Raw genomic sequence first — 19524 nt, 5'->3', positions numbered from 1 at the left:
GGTCCTCTTGTTGACGCACCTGAACCAGCGGAAGATGATCCACAATAAAGACTTGAAAACACAAACTGAAAATTTCTAGCACATTATGAAAGGTATATCCATGTCTTTGTAATTCTTTAAAGAGGTGGTTCCCCTTTAAGTGAACGTTTAGTATGTTATAGAATGGCCAGACCTGAGCAACTTTTCAGTTGGTCTTCATTATTTATTGTTTTATAGTTTTTAACTAATTTGCCTTCTTCTGACTGTTTCAAGCTTTCAAATGGGGGTCACTGACCCCATCTAAAAAAACAAATGCTCTGTAAGGCTACAAATGTATTGTTATTATTACTTTATATTACTTATCTTTTTATTCAGGCCTCTCCTGTTCATATTCCAGTCACTTATTCAAATCAGTGCATGGTTGCTAGGGGAATTTGGACCCCTAGCAACCAGATGGCTGTTGAATAATAAGCTAACTAAAAAAACACAAATAATAAAAAAATTAAAACCAATTGCAAGTTGTCTCTGAATATCAAATCTGAACAACCCCTTTAATATTTTCAGTAGCTATGCTGTTATCAAGGTCTTCAATTACCTGTGTAACAACCAGGGTGAGAAGGTAAGAAAAATGAATTAAAGGGGACCTGTCACCCACCCATGAAAATCTGTTTAATAAAAGTCCTTTTAAAATTAATCATGAAACCCAAATTCTTTTTTTTATTGAAACATCCATACTGGTTATAAACTCATTTAAAACTTTCAGCTGTCAATCAAATATTGCCTGCCCCTCCTCTATGCCTTAGGCGGGCAATTACTTTCACTTTCTATTCTGCAATTCCTATATGTCACTGCATTCCTTACATTCCCCCTCTGTCTCCAACATTTCATTTTGTAGTCAGTGCATGGGCATCAGGTGCTCCATTATGGTGCATAAACTAGATTTTGGCTAGATTTTAGTCTTAATAAAAGAGTCCACAAGATGGCTGCCGCCTGCTTGATGTGATTGTGATTTATAAGACTAAAAGAAAGAAGATTGAAATCATGTAAATAGTGTAAGTGAAGTTTATTTTGCTTGACTAACATCATAAAACAGGATTTGGAATTATTTTTTAGGGTGACAGGTCCCTTTTAATTGTCAATACAACATAAGATTAAATAGATATATAATTATTCAAAATCGTAGGTTTTTATTTTTCAAATGTGGCTTTGGAATCGTGTTGTCTCTGAGTTAAAAAATTAGATTAATTTGCAAAAAAATATATATTTTATAATAAATATATTCTTTTTGTTAAGGTACATGAGAAAAGCTGTAAATAGAGCTTTTAGTGTATAGAAACAAGCCTTTTTAGGAAAAGGGAAACTAATACCTATACCAGCTTGCATGGTCACTCTCTTCAGAAGGACCTACCCTGACAAAGAAGGTAGATACGTAGGATTTTATTGGGCTGTGGACAATCCAGCATTTGATATGAGATATGATGATTGAGCTATACTTACTATTATGCAAATTAGTTTTATTTCATAATACAATTTTAAACTGTTATGTTAACACACAGTTTTATATTTTCTTCTGAAAACAATGTGTTAATAAAAATATATATCATACATATTTAAAATAATGAAATAAACTCATTTAAATGGTATTGATTGTCCTTTTTACTAAAGGAGAAGGAAAGCTACAGAGGCAGTTTATTGGCAACAGATTAGCCACAATAGTACAAGCTATAACACTATATTTATTCTGCAGAATGTTTTACCATAATGAGTAAACAGCTCCAGAAGCTCTCTGTTTGTTTAGGATAGCAGCTGCCATATTAGCTTGGTGTGACATCACTTCCTGCCTGAGTATCTCCCTGCTCACTCATAGCTCTGGGCTCAGATTACAGCAGGGGGGAGGAGCAAAATGATCATGCTCAAGCCCTAGCCCTGGAGGTTTAAGCATACCTCCCAACATTTTGGAAAAAAAGAGGGACAAATAAAGTGCTGTGAAATTTTTGTGTCCATGCCCCTTTTGTGGCCACACCCCCTGATTACCATATTCCTTTTACACAAGTTTGAACATATTTTTGTGTTTTTCTTTCAGTTATTACAGTTTTGCTAATGAAGGTGAATTGCCCTTTAAGCTGTGAGTCTAACTTTTTCCAAGGGACCTGTTTATCTAAAATGTACAAATTATTATTATTATTATTATTAACATGTATTTATATAGCGCCAACATATTGCGTAGCACTGTAAAGTAAATGTGATTATACAACTACATCACATGAATTACATACATAGAATATATGGAGTAACAAACATCACAATCAATACAGGTACAAAAGGTGAGGCAGGCCCTGTACAGAAAGAGCTTACAGTCTAAAGGGAAGGGAGTAATACACAAGGTGTGGGAGTGGGCAAGATCGAATTAAGTGGGTGAGAAATGTGGTACTGTATGTGGTGTTTTGTGGTGTGGTGTTTTCAAATGAATTAATAGTATAAATATTATAGTATATAGTAATAGTATAAATAGTATAGTATATAGTAATAGTATAAATAGTATAGTATATAGTAATAGTATAAATAGTATAGTATATAGTAATAGTGTAAATAGTATGGTATATAGTAATAGTATAAATAGTATAGTATATAGTAATAGTATAAATAGCATAGTATATAGTAATAGTATAAATAGCATAGTATATAGTAATAGTATAAATAGTATGGTATATAGTAATAGTATAAATAGTATAGTATATAGTAATAGTATAAATAGTATAGTATATAGTAATAGTATAAATAGTATGGTATATAGTAATAGTATAAATTATTACTAAAACAGAGTGAGTTTATTGCCTGGGCTCTTTGTGAATAGAGTGGGGATAAGGGGCATGAGTGTGGGCACAGTATCACACACACACAACAGTAAATGTACCAATTTACTCTCACACACAGTAACTCTCTAACACACAGAGTAACTCTCTAACACACACACAGTAACTCTCTAACACACACAGTAAATCTCTAACACACACACAGTAACTCTCTAACACACACAGTAACTCTCTAACACACACACAGTAACTCTCTAACACACACAGTGTAACTCACACACACAGTAACTCTCTAATACACACACAGTAACTCTCTAACACACACACACAGTAACTCTCTAATACACACACAGTAACTCTCTAACACACACACAGTAACTCTCTAACACACACACAGTAACTCTGTTACACACTCGGGTTCCTCGCTGTGCAGTAACACGATAAATGTGCTGCCTCACAGAACTCACAGAACTCACAGAAAGAGGACATCTGAGCACTGAGCCATTGCAGGAACAAATTATTTTGTGCTTCAGAACCTGTTTTTATTTGGGCTGTTTGGGCCCTCAATGCATTTCTGGGAGGATGCTTGGAAATAAATCTTGCAAATGGCATTTGTTTCATGTGTGAATATAAAAGTAACACAGTAACTCACACACAGGAGAGCTCTCTCTAAGTTGCACGGCACCCTCCTCCCTAAATCCACCCCACTCCCAAGCACAAAGGTGTTACGTTACTCACAGACCCACAGTTCCATTCCAGCACAAAGCAGGCTTACTATTTCCACTATTTCCACTTGTAGGGATGTGAAAATCTTAGACACCCTTACACTTTACAGACAGGCACATCCCTAGTAATATGGACACCTCAGTGGGTCCTTATGGGGACCTTGTGCTTATGTAACCCCTGCAGTTCACACAGTGTACACCAGATGGCACTGTGCCAGAGTATAAAAGGTTTAGGAACCATGTGCTCTGGGTCCATTGCTTTAGCCCAACCAAGTAGGCTGGAAGGGAATGGGTAGTGCTGACCCTAGGCGACTTGGCCCTAGTAATTAGACAGCTATAATCAATTATAGATCACTCTAGGAGTGATAGAGAGGTTAATTAGTTGAGCAGCACAAGGCTCCGCCGAGGAGATTAGAGGGATTGAGATCCCAGGGTATTACTGAACCAGAGTAAGGAACCAAGTGTTGAGATAGGGATGTCAGGAGTTCCCCTAGTCTGCCACTGGAAGATATCCTGAAAACTGGGCAATACCCATCACACACTGTCAACTTACTCTCTGCTGTATATTCCCTAGCCTGTGGGGATTCAGCCTATACGTGCTGTGAGTATATGCTTCCTTTATGCTGCTGTGTATGTTCTATACTCCATTGTGGATCAATGTGCTGAATGATCTCTGTGCTATTGTTCAATAAATACTGTTCTTTGTTCAACTGTTAAAGAACTACTGGCGCCCATCATTGTGCTATTGCATCAGGTTACAGTTACACTACACCCTTGCCTCCACCCCGCTGCCAGGGCTTACCCCTGAGAAAGAGAGTTCATCGGTGGTCTCAGCCCACCAAGGAAAGTAGCTAAACTGTCCTAACACAAGTCAGTTTTCTATAGCGCTACACACTATTTCCACTCCTTTACCAAAGCAGCGGAGCCCCCGGCACTACACTGACTATAACTCAAACTACAGGGGGGGGAGGAGTTTAGGACTAAAATGAAGAGTCCATATGGGCACGCCTCTCAGACACTGAAGCACCACCCGGAAGGTTCCGCCTCCCCAATGACGCCGTGGCTAGAAACTTCATTTGTTTTTCTAAAATTCTGAATGTAACTTCAGTGCAGAGAAAGTCAAAGTCGGGACTTTTAAGTACAGATGCGTGACAGCGGGCTTAGCTGTCAAAAGCGGGACTGTCCTGCTGAAAACGGGACAGTTGGGAGGTTTAAGCTGAAAACAGTTAGTCTGATACAGAAGCCCATGAGTACACAATAGAAGGAAAGAAATGTGCTGTTTGACAGAGGACTCAGAGCAGCATTACTTTGAGGGGTTACTGGTGTATTTATATAGACCTTTCTGATAAACCTCACTTACTTTTAGCCTTTCCTTCTCCTTTAAAGGAGAAACCAACCCATACTGTAAAAAAACCCTCCCCCTCCTCCTCCCTCCTGCCTACCTGCCCCCCCCCTCGGGCAAATGCCCCTAATTTTTTACTCACCCCCTGCGGCAGATTCATCCAGTGTTTTTTTATTAATGTTTCCTTCTCTAGGGCCACAGAAGATGATTCTGGTAACACTTGTTCACCATTAAAATGTATAATTTTCTTTGTTGTGGATTCCAGAGAAAGTGTAGGCACAATATTGGCACAGAAGCCGGGCCTGTCTCACTGTCCATCTCCAGACAGACCCACTGCTTGGTCTTCAACTCCCTTCAATTTCCATTTGCCAATGATGACTGATAATTGGGAAAAGATATATCCGTTGGTTTCAATAATGTCTAGTTTTCCAAACTTGTTTTAGTCCGAGGATCTTGTTCATGTGACTGACTTTGATATGGTTTCAGTATTGAGTAGAACAGCAGTGGAGATCATTAAATGAATTACTTCCTTTCTTTGCTTGACTGTTCTAAAGATGGAATTGGTGCCCCTCATAACATTCAGCAGACACACTTAAATAACAACCGATAATGTTCATTCTAAGTTTTTGGTTTTAGTTTTCAAAAAAAGCTTTATTGTAAACTTCCAGCAATACAGAGCTTTATATACATATACAAATATATAGCTGAAGATGGATACAACTCATTCAAACATTTAGGGGCAGATTTATCAACGGTCGAATTTCGAGGGATCCTTGAATTCGAAGGATTTAGGGCAAATGCTTAGATCGAACGATCAAATAAAAATCGATCAAACGATTTTAAGCGATCGATTGAAGGATTTTTATTAGGTCGAAAAAAGTTTAGAAAAGTGCTGGGGAAGGTCCCCATAGGCTAACATTGCAGCTCGGTAGGTTTAAAGTGGCGACGTATGAAGTCGATTTTTTTTTTAAAGAGACAGTACGTCAACTATCGAATGGTCAAATAGTCAAATGATTTTTACTTCGATACAACAGAATTTCAATCGAATTTGACCCATTCAATGGTCAAATCACCCAAAAAAATACTTCAAAATTCTAATTTTTTTCATTCTAATTCTTCACTTGAGCTTAGTAAATCTGCCCCTTAGTATTTTGTACATTTTTATATACAGAGATTGTTATCGTCTGCTAAGGTTATGTACTCATAGAGATAAATTCTCATGTTGGACCTGTCAAGTCTCTAATGGCTAAATGAAAAGCTTCAGTATTGTGGAGAATGAAGTAGAGTTATAGGGGCAAATTCACTAAGATTCGTAGTTGCGCCAGCGTCCACTTTGCCAGGCGTATTTTCGCCAGCACTACACAAATTCACTAAAATCCGAAGTTGCGCTCAGGGGAAGCGTAAAGTTGCGAAGTTGCGCTAGCGTTAATTCGCCAAGCAAAGCGAAGTTACACTCACGATGGTTAATTTGCATACGGCGCCAAATTGAAGTTACAATGGAGGAATATGTAGCAGAACTACACAAGCCTGGGAAACCTTCAAAACAGCAAATAAAATGTTTATTGTGCCCTACACATGTGCCCACTGTATAGTTAAGTTGCCATGAGTTAGGAAATGTAGGGGGAGGGGAGCCCCAAAAATTTTTTCGATCTTTTTCAGCCTATCACCAATAAAAAAAGAAAAAACGCCAGTGTTTTTTGGGACTTAGAATTTTTTTTAACTTTTTTTGAAGCAATCCCTATCTACTCTATTGCGCTTCGCCTGGTCTGAGGTGGCGAAGGAAGTCTGGTGTAAAAGGTAGCGTTCAGAAAAATTTGCGCGTCAGTGAATTTGCGTAGTTACGTCCGTTGCGCAAATTCGCCAGACGTAAGGGTGTGAAGTGTCCGTTAGTGAATCGGCGAATTAACAAACATGCGCTACGCTAGCGAATTAACGCTAGCGTTAGGCTCTTCGTCCTTTAGTGAATTTGCCCCATAGTTGGGGGAGGAAAGGGTAAAGTAAAGAAAGCGGATGGGTTAGTGCAGCGAGGAGTTAGTGACCCTACTCTTCCCTATTGTGTTGCTTTGTAGGACTCTTTGAACAGAAACCATCGTATCCAGACAGCTGTAAATTTGGAAATCTGATCTGGGTTTGAAGTGGACATTTCCTCGAATCTGCATATTTCTAGATATAGATATTTGTAGTTTTCCAGTGCAAAGGTATTAAAAGTTTTGCTGCATTTAGTAGTTGGGGTTCTAGACCCCAGTTAAAGGTTGCTGCTGCTGGCTGAGGGTTATGGAATAGCAGTACTTGTAGTGGGTTTGCCGGTATGGTGACCCCCAGGATTTGGCCCGGAAAGTAAGCAGACCTCTTCCCTAGTTTAATGAGGGTGCAGAATATATGAAGTAGGGTTCCTTTTTCTCTATTACAGCACCAGCAATTGCCGTTCCATATTTTGTATATATGTTGTATCTTGGAGGGGGTATAGTACCATCTTGTAACTATCTTATAGTTTCATTCTTGTATACAACAACATCTCCAGCTATTGAGTCATTTGGATAGAATATTTACAATCTGGGCATCTTCTAACTGAATATTTAGGTCTCTGGACCATCTATTGATAAAAGATATTGACTCCCATTTAGTTGGTAGTTGAAGTAATTTGTATAGGAGAGAAATTACATGTTTTGGCGGGTCCTGTAATGTGCAGGTTGCTTCCAATTTAGAAAGGTCGCACCCTAATGTTTGTGATCCTCCTCAGCTATGGAAATAGTGGGAAATTTATGCGAATTTTAAGTGATCCATCTGGGTGAATGGTGATAGGTTTTGTAGTTTTTCTTTGGATATAAGAGCTTTATTTTCCATGAAGTGAATAAGCTGTAGATTCCCTTGTATCAGCCATTCCTGTAAACTGTTGGGCTGTAATCCAGGGGGGAAGACAGGGCTATTAATTAAGGGTATGAGGGGCGATGGATAGGAGGTGAGTGAGTATTTAGTGCGACATTTATCCCGTATTGACAAGGGGTTGGAGAGAAAGGGAGGTCTGGATGTTTTAGTCTCCTCTATATGTGATCTAACCAGGGTAAGTGCATGAGGTAAGAATATGCTGATTGCTGTTCTATCTCTATCCATAGTTTTACACTATTCTCTATTATTCTCAGTAAAACTGATGCATTATGATTGTATTTCTAGTAGTGCCATTTTGACCTCGTGTAAGACAAAACTCAGTAAAGGAAAACCTTTAGTAATAGTCAGGCAATTTATTCATACATAATACAACATAACAGTTGTGTCTGGGTAAGCTGTTGGAGTAACACACAGAATGTCAGCCAAGGACTTACCAAAGACCCACCTCTTGGTCCAGGCGTTATATAGCTTTCAGAAGGCAATTACAGTAATTGTGACAAGGGGTTCATGGAAATATCATACATGGTCTGGCGAGGAGACTTACTGGCATATATATTTATACACTCCTGTAAGATGTGCAGTTTTACAACATAAGAGATTTCTGCTTCCAACTGTCCACAGCCTCGTAGACATCTGTTGGCTAAACATTGTGGTACAGACAGCTATTGAGCAACACTTCTGCAAAAGGGCATAAGAGACAGGCTGACAGTATGCTGACACTCTTCTAAGTAACAGAGTGGAGATCATTTATTTGTATGGCCTACTATAAGTTATATGCGTGACCATTGTCCACAGTTGACCATTAGCCCTTATAGTCCATCCCTGTCTTGGGCCTGGCATTTGTAACAGAGGATTGAGGGTTTCAAATAATAGATATAGACCCTCTGACATTAGCCATTCATCCATCATAGGAAATAGACCGTTCCAGATATAAAAGATATAAAAAATATAAACAATAGTAGTACGGGTGGCAGTTAGGTAAGGCTACACCTCCCTGGCGTTTAGTTTTTAATTAGAATTTTTTGACTAATTCTTGGGGTTTTTTTGTCCTGCCAGATGAAATTTTGTATTTTTTGTAGTTGGTTCAGTTCTGATTCCCCTATTTGCAGTGGTAGTGTTTGGAAAATATATAAAATTCTAGGCATGATATTCATTTATATTATACTCCTCCAAAACCATGAGATGGGTTTATCTTTCCAAGCTTTCGGGTCTTTTTCAATTTTTGAAATGACATGTTCCAAATTTAGTTTCGGCCCAGCTTGAGGTGTTTCTCGAGATTTGAAGGCCTAAGTAGGAGAGATTTTGGTGGCTCCATTTATATGGAAAGCCAGTAGATATGCTATTCATCGTTTCCTCTGGGATTGAGATATTTAAGGCCATTGTGTTTTTTGGCCCAGAATATCAGGATATTTATATATATATATATATATATAGATATATATATAGATATATATATCTATATCTATATATATATATATATATATATCAGAATATCAGAATATCAATATATATTTATTAGTTTGTTTGTATGTATGCCCTCCCTTCCAGGGATAAAACCCACTTGTTCTGGATGTATTAAATTAGGGAGGAATGACTGTATTCTATGTGAAAGGATATTCGCCAGTCATTTTATGTCAGTGTTTATTAGTGAGATGGGTCGGAAGTTTCCTGGTTCTGTTGCTTCTTAGCAAGTTTTCGAGAGCAGTGTGATGTAAGCCTCAATCGAGGACTTGTCAAAAGGTTTTCCTGATGAGATGCTGTTAAATGCTGAGCACATGAAAAGCAACAGTTTATCTTTAAATACTTTATAATAAGATATTGTGAAGCCGTCTGGGCCTGGACTTTTATCTGAGGCTGTGTCTTTAAGGGCCGTTTCCAATTCCTCTATAGTTATTCCTTCCTCTAGTTTTTCTTTGGAAATACGATTTAGGTTGGAGGAAGTTAAATATGTTTTGATCTGATCTAGAAAGGAGGGTGGGGTTATAGAGGTCGGGTCTGGCAGTTGATATAGTGTCATGTAAAATTCCCGGATTGTTGTTGCTTTTTTGTCTGAAATGTGTTCAATTTAGCCTTGTTTTTTGGTTTATTGAGGGAATGAAATTCTTGGACTGTGAAAATTTCAAGAATCTGGCCAATACTTTCCCGCATTTGTTTCCATGTTCGCAAAAGCAGTGTTTTGTCATAGTAATGCCTTTGTACGGAGTGTAAGGTTAATCATGGAGTGAACTGACCATGTCCTGGGTTGGATGTGGCTTTGAACTACATCTTTTAATGCATTACAAGAGGGGAATATAAGGTCAATTTTAGAGTGAGTGTGATGTCGGCTGGAGAAGAAAGTGTAGTCTTTTACTGTTGGGAAGAGAATTTGCCATGAGTCTGCTAATTGTAATTGGTGAAGGAGTTTTTTGGTTTTAGTTATTTGAGTCCTAGGGACACTAGTCTGGCTCAAAGAGCAGTCCAGCGCTGGTTCCATAGGGAGGTTGAAGTCGCCACCTAAGATAAGGGTACCTTCAGTAAATGAGAGTAATTGGTCTGCAATGCATGCAAATTCAGTTTCTTGGTCAGCATTAGGTAGATATATATTGGCTAAGGTGTATGTTCGCCCAAGAAAAGTGCCTTTTATAAATATGTAACGGCTACTTGAGTCGCTTTTTTTTCCCTTAAATGCAAATTCGAAGTTACGTGCAAGTGCTATTGCTACTCCTCTAACATTGCTGGGTTGAGGCCTGCTTTGATATAAGTCTGGGAAGTGCTTGTTATTCCATTTAGGGGTGCAACCTTCTTTAAAACGTGTAATGCTTGCCTTTGTTTTTTGTAATTCTGAGGATAGAAGGATTCATTTTTGAGGAGAATTTAGACTATTTACATTTATACTGACTATATGGAATGAATCTATCTTGTTCTTTAGCATTGTATGTGTGATAGAAAATGTCTATACAATAGGGTTAAGTGAATGTCAATTCCACGCTGCACTGGGGTGGGGGCTGTAGTGGGTGTTGGGTTAAGTAAGAAAGGGATGGGGGTAGTATGGAAAAGAGTGAGGAGCTATAGGGACTCCCTTTATTACAGGGAAGTCAGGAAGAGAGGAAAGGAAGCTTAAAGCATTCCCTGAGTAGATAACTATTAGAGCACGAAGAGAGAGGTGTGATGAGTTCTTTATCATAGGAGGCAGGCACCTACTTCCTGATTCCTAGTGGACCATGGGCCAGTGTAATGGTGACTTTAGGTGAATGGACATTTTTATAAAGACTTGGCAGAGTGGCTCCATCTATGGGATACATCATGATGTGGGCTTATAAAGTTACTTTGTGAGTCTTACTTTTGGATCTGAGTTGATGTGTGGAATAGTAGTGAACTTTGAATCTTTCTGAGTACCATCTATATTATCTGAGGACAATGTGGTGTTTTTTTTTTTGAACTTTGACAAGTCAAGAAGCCACAACATGCCCACACTTAATGCCTGCGTCCATCCTGAAAGCGCCTGATCTCAGAAGCTAAGCAGTTCCGGGCCTGGTTAGTATCTGGATGGGGAATGCCAGGTGTAATAGGCTTTTTGACATGTCAACCTTTTCCAAGTGTTTTTTTTAAATTTTTTACAGAAAAAGAAAATTTTCGGCTCAAGTAGTCCTGTTTCAAATCATTAAACACGGGAAAAGAAGAATATTCTTTGAATGCGCATTCGGTGAAACTTCAAAGAAAAGGTGAGAACAATCTTTTAACTCATCTGAGCTCACCCTTAAACTTTTGTGACCCAGGTGTACGAAAAACCCCGGGTCCTGCACATGTATTCAATCCCGCTATTAACTCAATCACAGCTTATTGAGGAAAAGCACTCACCGAACATGCAGGGTGGCCCGGGTGCGTCGCCCCGAACCCGTAGCTGGGGTGAGTGAAGAAATATGGAGAAAACGGCAAGCACTCCTGGAGCCACTCGTAGGTAAAAACAGCTTTTATTCAGTCGGTTAAAACATGGAATCCTTAGGATTCTCCATTTTTTTTAATTTTGACAAGTCAAGAAGCCACAAAATGCCAACATGCAACGCCTATGGCTATACCACCCTGAAAGCGCCCAATCTTGTCTGATCTCAGAAGCCAAGCAGTGCCAGCCCTGGTTAATACTTGGATGGGAGACCACCTGGGAATATCAGGTGTCGTATAACTTTTGAAGCTTCAACCTTTTCCAATTGTTTTTTTTTTTTTTAATTTTGACAAGTCAAGAATCAACAAAGTGCCGATACTCAACGCCTACTGCCGCACCACCCTGATAGCGCCTGATCTCGGAAGCTAAACAGGGCCAGGCCTGGTTACTACCTGGATGGGAGACCTCCTGGGAATACCAGGTGTCATTGAATTTTGAAGCATCAACCTTTTCCTATTTTTTTTTTTGAACTTTGACAAGTCAAGAAGCCAAAAAGTGCCAAAACACAAAGCCTATGGTCTCCCCACCCTGAAACCACCCAATCCTGTCTGATCTCAGAAGCTAAGGTGGTCCAAGCCTGGTTAGTACCTGGATGGGGGCCCACCTGGGAATACCAGGTGTCAATTGACTTCTGACTCTTCAACCTTTTCCAAGTTTTTATTTTTTAACTTTGACAAGTCAAGAAACCACAACATGCCCACACTTAATGCCTGCGGCCATCCTGAATGCGCCTGATCTCGGAAGCTAAGCAGTGCCGGGCCAGGTTAGTATCTGGATGGAAAACTGCCTGGGAATGCCAGGTGTAATATGCTTTTTAAAACTTCAACCTTTTCCCAGTGTTTTTTTTAATTTTGACAAGCCAAGAAGCCACCAAATGACAATGCACAACACTTATGGCTACACCACCCTCAAAGCACCCAATCTTGTCAGATCTCAGAAGCTAAGCAGGGCCGGGCCTGGTTAATATTTGGATGGGAGACCACCTGGGAATACCGGCTGTCATATGACTTTTGAAACTTCAACCTTTTCCAAGTGTTTTATTTTTTAACTTTGACAAGTCAAGAAGCCACAAAGTGTCAATACACAATGCCTACAGCCACACCACCCTGAAAGCACCTGATTTTGGAAGCTAAGCAGGGCCAGGCCTGCTTAGTACATGGATGGGAGACTGCCTGTGAATACCAGGTGTTATAGGCTTTTTGACTCCTCAATCTTTTCCAAGTGTTTTCTTTTTTTATTTTGACAAGTTAAGCCACAAAGTGTCGACACTCAACGTCTATGGCCACACCACCCTGAAAGTGCCTGATCTCGGAAACTAAGCAGGACTGGGTCTGGTTAATACCTTGATGGGAAACCACCTGGGAATACCAGGTGTTGTAGGCTTTTTGACTTCTGACGCTTCAACCTTTTCCAAGTCTTCTTTTTTTAATTTTGACAAGTCAAGAAGCCGTAAAGTGCCAACAATCAACACCTACTGCCACACCACCCTGAAAGAGCCTGATCTTATCTCATTTTGGAAGCTAAGTAGGGCCGGGACTGGTTAGTACCTGGATGGGAGACTGCCTGGGAATACCAGGTGTCATAGGCTTTTTGACTCTTCAAACTTTTCCAAATGTTTTTTTTAATTTTAAGTCATGAAGCCACAAAGTGCCGACACTCAACGCCTACGGCCACACCACCCTAACAGTGCACAATCTCGTCTGATCTCAGAAACCAAGCATGGCTGTGCATGTTTAGTACCTGGATGGGTGACCGCTTCGGAATACCAGGTGTTGTAGGCTTTTTGACTTTTGACGCTTCAACCTTTTCCAAGTCAAGAAGCCACAAAGTGCTGACACTCAACACCTATGGCAAAAAGCTCCTGATCTCAGAAGCTGGGCCGGGCCTGGTTAGTACCTGGATGGGATACCGCTTGGGAATACCAGGTGTCATAGGCTTTTTGAATTTTGATGCTTAAACCTTTTCCAAGTTTTTTTTTAAACTTTGACAAGTCAAGAAGCCACAAAGTGGCCACACTCAATGCCGACAGCTACTGTACACCACCCTGAAAGAGACTGATCTCAGCTGATCTCGGAAGCTAAGCAGTGCTGGGCCTGGTTAGTATCTGGATGGGAGACCATCTTGGAATACCAGGTGTTGTAGGCTTTTTCACACTTCAACATTTTCCAAGTGTTTTTTTTTTTTTATTTTGACCTGACCTCAGAAGCTATCCGGGGGCTGGGCCTGCTTAGTACCTGGATAGGAGACCGCCTGGGATTACTATATGTTGTAGGCTTTTTGACTTTTGGCAGGTGTATTGAGAAGGGCTCTTGTTCAGTCTGTAGAGTGATTAAAGTGACATACACACAAGTAAAAGAAACATAAGAGATTTATTGATACTTAGCTGAGGGACCCCTCCATAAAATGGCTCAGCAGCAATTCCAACATAACCAGATACTCTGAAGTCCAGGCACAAGTCAAAGAGCCTCCCCCCAAATGAAGCTTTATATATGTTTCCCCCACACACGATATAAGAAGATTTATACATTTTAGCAGATAACATACTATATATGGTAAAAACTACACTAAGCATACTATATATGGTAAAAACTACATCATTACTGCATATATGTTATCACTAAGCATACTATAAATAGTTAATATACATCATTATTGAGTAAATCTTATCAGTTAACACACTTTATATGGTGAAAATCAAGCATTAACCAGTGTCACATTCCTTGAATTGCCAAAAGCTCTAGACGCCATCTTTAAGGTGCTGTTCTATTCTCTCTATCTTCTGCTCTGTCAATCACTCATTTTCCTTACAGCAGGTCACAGTTTTCAACATTTTTTTTTTTCAAAAAGTGTTCTTTTGTGAACGCAGACCACCCTGAAAGTGCCTGATCTTGGAAGCGATCCAGGGCTGTGCCTGGTTAGTACCTGGTATAGGAGACCGCCTGGGAATACCAGGAGTCGTAGGCTTTTTGACTTTTGGCAGCTCAAAGTTTTCAAGGTTTTTTTCCCAAAAGTTCTTTTGTGAACGCAGACAAGTCAAGAAGTGTCAAAGTGTCAATGCCTATGGCCACACCACCCTGAAAGCGCCTGATCTCGGAAGCTATCCGGGGCCTGGCCTGCTTAGTACCTGGGTGCCTGGGAATACCAGGTGTCGTAGGCTTTTTGACTTTTGGCCGGTCAGATGATCAATAAATACATTTTCAGATTTGAATAAAATTCTATAATTTGGATATTTCTATGAAGTGAAACATTTTTATTTTCTCTGCATGACATTTGTACACCAATCCATGGTTCTATTTCTGGAATATGTTTTTCACATTTAAATATTATATTATATTATTTAATATATTATAACTTGATGTTGACTCACACTTCGTAGTTCAGTGAGTTTTCCTCTTGGTTCATTTTCCTTTTTGCCCTTTTCTTCAGTCTCTCAGGTGGGAGATTTACTCTGTTACTTCAATCAGTTCTAATTGCCCAATCCTGGGGGTAGGAAGAGTCCAGTTGTTTGATCTATGTATTAAGACATCCTATGGGGAAAGCAGTGTAAGGGGGAGCAGCACAAGGGTGAATCATTGCAATGTGATGTGAAAATGAGTTTAACAAGGAGTTCAACGAGGGATTCAACATGGGAGTCACAACAGAGAATCCTGTAGTCTGTTTTCACAAGGGCAGGATCTGACTGACCCATCTGGATAATAGTAAAATCCCAGTGACCCCCATTGCTTAGTTGGCCTTACCTGCTCCACTCTGCTCCCCAAACATCAATAGAAAAGGAGAGGGGGAAAAGTAAGGATGGCTGTTGGTTGAACTATGGAATGCCGCCATCTTTGATTTTTTTTTTGCCAGGCAGAAAGAAGGAGAGACACAGTGTGGGAGCCCTGGCTAAGGAAAGTGTAAGCTCCTGCGCCTATTCCTATAGTGATATTACTGCACATGTGGAGTTAACTCAGTGCTCACTGGTAATTGTTACAGTATTATGGCATATCTAGGGTTAATATGCTGATTTTTTTTTTTTTTAATGTAGTAATTTTACCGGCACATCTGGGATTAATATTTTCTTAATTTATGTGTAAATTATACTAGTACGTCTAGAGTTAATATGCTTATTAGTGATTACAGAAATTACACAGTAAAGGGTGTCCAAAAACACTGTGCTGTTCTCTGTGCATTTTTTGGGGCCCTAAGCTCTAATTCATCTTAACCCCAATATGTTGTTCCATTATCCCCTCTTGTCCAAGTATGTAGCGTAGGGTGGGAAGCAGGCGTGCCTATGTTTTTGGGGAATCCCAGAATATTATCCCAACTCTCGTGCAAAGAGGCCTGGGGCACTTGTGGCTACTCAGCAGAATGGTAGCCAAGGGTCACTGAGAAGCACTTTTATATCAGCACATTCTGCAGCAACATAAATGTATACCCTGTACCCCCATAGCAGTCGTCCATTCCCCTCCAGGTCTTTTACTCAGCTGGATTCTTATACATTATTTCAGAAGTCAGAACCAGCATTGCAGAGACAGATGAGGCTTACTTTTACACATAACGTAATGAAAGTGGCTACAGATGATCAATTTCACAATTAGAGAGAAGTACAGACAGCAGCTCCATGAGGATCTTTCTCTCAGTCCATAATAAATGTCTCCCCTGCACACAGACCCCCATTGTCTCCATGGAACTTGTATAAAGAGTCCAGTAATAATAGGGACTATAATAATCTAATTGCTGAGGAGCTCCAGGAGGTTCACTCTCCCAAAATCCTGTTTACATCACAATCAAACATGGACTGAGCCTGGATACAATAACTGGGTGACATAATTGTACGTTTATTGATAAAGTTCAGAAAGTCCCTCGCAACTTCCATAATTCTATAACTAGGGTCTGTTTAGATGAGATTGGATAAATCATTACAATTTTAATTTTTGGGCTAAATGCATTTTGTAAAAAAGACTTCTTCATTTCCATATCAGTCAAAGTTGACCAATCACAAGACAACTTTCCAATCCATGTCACAGACTGTCAAACAACATAGCCCTTTGCCTATTATAGATTACCCCCTTCCATGTCAGTCACACAGCCTTTTTTTCTAAACTCTATGACAATTTGACATCACCCAATCCCTTCAATGATAAGATCTGACATTCCAACACATTTCCATGTCACAGTTGACCAATCACAAGAGGACTTTCCAATCCATGTCAAAGACTGCCTGTCAACAACATAACCCCTTGCCTATTATAGATTACTCCCTTCCATACAAAAGAATAAGAAGACCAACCCCCATCAAAAGAGCTCTAAGACACATAGCCCTTTGCATAGACTCTATGACAATTTGATATCACCCAATCCCTTCCATGATAAGATCTGACATTCCAACACATTACCATGTGTTGAGCTGTGCTAAGTAAGCCTCCACTTCTCTATCCCCTAATACCATAGGGAGAGAACAACCAACCGATTCTCCTTCATTTCCATATTAATCAAAGTTGACCAATCACAAGAGGACTTTCCAATCAATGTCAGAGACTGCCTGTCAGCAACATAACCCTTTGCCTAGACTCTATGACAATTTCACATTGCCGCTATCCCGTAATACCATAGGGAGAGAACAACCCACCAAGTCTCCTTCTTTTCCATATCAGTCATAGTTGACCAAACACAAGAGGACTTTCGAATCCATGTCACAGACTGCCTGTCAACAACATAGCTCTTCGCCTAGACTCTATGACAATTTGACACCACCCAATCCCTTCCATGTTAAGATCTGACATTCCAACACATAGCCATGTGTTGAGCTGTGCCAGGTAAGCCTCAACTTCCCTATCCCATAATACCATAGGGAGAGAAAAAAAACGGCAAAGTCTTCTTCATTTCCATATCGGTCAAGGTTGACCAATCACAAGAGGACTTTCCAATCCATGTTAAAGACTGCCTGTCAAACAACATAGCCCTTTGCCTAGACACTATGACAATTTGACATTGCCGCTATCCCGTAATACCATAGGGAGAGAAAAAAACGGCAAAGTCTTCTTCATTTCCATATCGGTCAAAGTTGACCAATCACAAGAGGACTTTCCAATCCATGTTAAAGACTGCCTGTCAAACAACATAGCCTTTTGCCTACTATAGATTCCTCCTTGCCATACAAAGAATAGGAAGACCCACAGTCTTCTATGACAAGAGCTGTCAGTCCCATATCCCTTTGCCTAAGCACTCCCATGATAAAATCTAACATTCCAACACATTACCATGTGTTGACCTGTGCCTAGTAAGCCTCAACTTCCCTATCCCATAATACCATAGGGAGAGAAAAAAACGGCAAAGTCTTCTTCATTTCCATATCGGTCAAAGTTGACCAATCACAAGAGGACTTTCCAATCCATGTTAAAGACTGCCTGTCAACAACATAGCCCTTTGCATAGACTCTATGACAATTTGACATTGCCGCTATCCCGTAATACTATAGGGAGAGAAAAAAACAGCAAAGTCTTCTTCATTACCATATCGGTCAAAGTTGACCAAGAGGACTTTCCAATCCATGTTAAAGACTGCCTGTCAAACAACATAGCCTTTTGCCTACTATAGATTCCTCCTTGCCATACAAAGAATAGGAAGACCCACAGCCTTCTATGACAAGAGCTGCCAGTCCCATATGTCTTTGCCTAAGCACTCCCATGATAAAATCTAACATTCCAACACATAACCATGAGTTGACCTGTGCCTAGTAAGCCTCAACTTCCCTATCCCGTAATACCATAGGGAGAGAAAAAAAGGGCAAAGTCTTCTTCATTTCCATATCGGTCAAAGTTGACCAATCACAAGAGGACTTTCCAATCCATGTTAAAGACTGCCTGTCAAACAACATAGCCTTTTGCCTACTATAGATTCCTCCTTGCCATACAAAGAATAGGAAGACCCACAGCCTTCTATGACAAGAGCTGTTAGTCCCATATCCCTTTGCCTAGGCTCTATGGCAAATTAGCCATTGCCGATTTCCGATTTTAAATAGTTTATTAACAACAAAAATAATTACATCATCAGGAAAAAAAAACAATAATAATAAATTACAGAACTAAAACAGGAAAATAATATTTTCACATTTCTTGACAAGTAAATTTGACAGAATTACTTGACAATATTATTCCATTGTTTAAACCCCCAAATTAACATTGCTTTCCCATTTCCGAGATATTTTTTATCTCTTAAAAAATAAATATACATTTGACTAAAAGCAATTCGAATACAGGTTTTAACATCGATAACATCAGTTTTAAAAAGTAAAATATTTCTGCATTTCCAAATAGCATTTTTCAAACAATTAATTATCATCCAACAAATTTCAAACTGTTTTATGGATGGACAAATAAAAAGACCATATAAAACCATTTGATAATTAAAATTCTTAAGATCCCCAACTTGCTTAAAAAGAGGTCCTACTGTTTTCCAGAGCTCTTGCGCATAGGGGCAATTCCAAAACACATGTAATATGGTCTCATCATTGCAGCATGAGTTCCTCGGGCATTTCCCCCGTGCCAACATCCCCCTTTTATGTTGGAATTCACGCGTGGGGAGGCACTGGTGGACAATGGCCCAAGAGAGGTCTTTGTGGACATTTGCAAGATACTTCCCAAACACATTGCGCCACACTTTCTTAGATCTTTGCTGGGAAAAATTTGAAACAGATAAAACAATTTCATCATTTTTCTTTAAAACCTTGGTAACCTGTTTTTGATTCCCCAATATTTCAGAGTTGACCTCTTTCAGGCGGAAGGATCTAATTGCCTTTTCAAGTACCACATAGTGCTTTGGGGGACATAATAATACAGGTGAATTCAAAGGAACCCGGAACCAATGTTTAAAAATCATACC

General features: G+C 39.6%; 2 pseudogenes; both read left to right on the top strand.

Annotated features, from left to right (window-relative positions):
* Nucleotides 1–12553: 12553 nt before the first annotated feature.
* On the top strand, nucleotides 12554–12672 carry LOC121397476 (annotated as a pseudogene).
* A 266-nt stretch (nucleotides 12673–12938) lies between these two features.
* Nucleotides 12939–13047, top strand: LOC121397470 (annotated as a pseudogene).
* The last annotated feature ends 6477 nt before the right edge of the window (nucleotides 13048–19524 follow it).

Source organism: Xenopus laevis, chromosome 8L (assembly GCF_017654675.1).
Source record: "Xenopus laevis strain J_2021 chromosome 8L, Xenopus_laevis_v10.1, whole genome shotgun sequence".
Taxonomy (NCBI): Eukaryota; Metazoa; Chordata; class Amphibia; order Anura; family Pipidae; genus Xenopus; species Xenopus laevis.
This window is presented reverse-complemented; position numbering and strand designations above follow the sequence as displayed.